The 918-nt window shown below is 42.6% G+C and overlaps 1 pseudogene; it reads left to right on the top strand.

The window, feature by feature from the left end:
• Positions 1 to 306, top strand: part of LOC101997985 — a 704-nt pseudogene extending 398 nt beyond the window's left edge.
• Positions 307 to 918: the final 612 nt, after the last annotated feature.

The raw sequence follows: 918 nt of genomic DNA, 5'->3' as shown, positions 1-918 counted from the left end.
AAACCCTGTCTCGAAAAACAAAAAAAAAAAAAACAAAAAAAAAAACAAAAATAAATAAATAAATAAATAAACTTGATGTCCACAACTAACACGCTGGAATCTAAGTCCTTTGAAGTAGAACTCAAAGATGATGAACCCGATACTGAACAACTGGTGGAATTTGCTTATGCTGCTAGCATTTCCGGGAATAGCAACAATGTCCCATCTTTGTTAGAGGCAGCAAATCGGTACCAGATTGAACCTGTGAAGAAAATGCGTGCTGGGTTTTCGAAGGAACAAATCGATGCTTCAGATTGTTTGGCATAAGTGTGCGTGCAGAGTGTCTGGGTTGTCCCGAACTGAAAGTAGCAGCAGGTGACTTTCAGCATTTTCCTTAATTTAAAAAACTGATGAATTTCTACAACTTGATGTCAAGCGAGTAACAGCTTCTCAGCCGGGATACGGACTGCTAGAGCGGACGACCAGGCTTATGATGCAACAGTGAGTGAGGTGGTTGATGATGCGCCTAATCGCCAGCCAGTTATGGTTGGTAAATGTCAGACTTCCGCTTATATAGAAGAATTTCCTATGTAAAACAGTACACGTTGAACTGCTCTTTCAAGACAATCCGGAGGCCGGGCGATTACCCAGCACTCGGGAGGCAGAGGCAGGCAGAGGCAGGCGGATCTCTGTGAGTTCCAGACAATCTGGAATGCCTTAAGACGGTACACTTGCTGTCTCCTGAAGATGGAGAAGAACTTGCAGGTGGCACACAGCCTTTTCTTGTAAATTTTGACAACCTGTGCACAGCCCAGTTGTCAAGTTGTTTAGAGGTCATTCCTTTTCTGGTATTGACCTTGTGTCTCATCAAAAAGGCAAAGGATTATCTCTTCACTTGCATAATATTCATACATGACACTTTTAACCAGAGTGTCATAG

Source organism: Microtus ochrogaster, chromosome 2, assembly GCF_000317375.1.
Source record: "Microtus ochrogaster isolate Prairie Vole_2 chromosome 2, MicOch1.0, whole genome shotgun sequence".
Taxonomy (NCBI): Eukaryota; Metazoa; Chordata; class Mammalia; order Rodentia; family Cricetidae; genus Microtus; species Microtus ochrogaster.
Note: the sequence above shows the minus strand (reverse complement) of the source record. Positions and strands in the feature narration are given on the sequence as shown.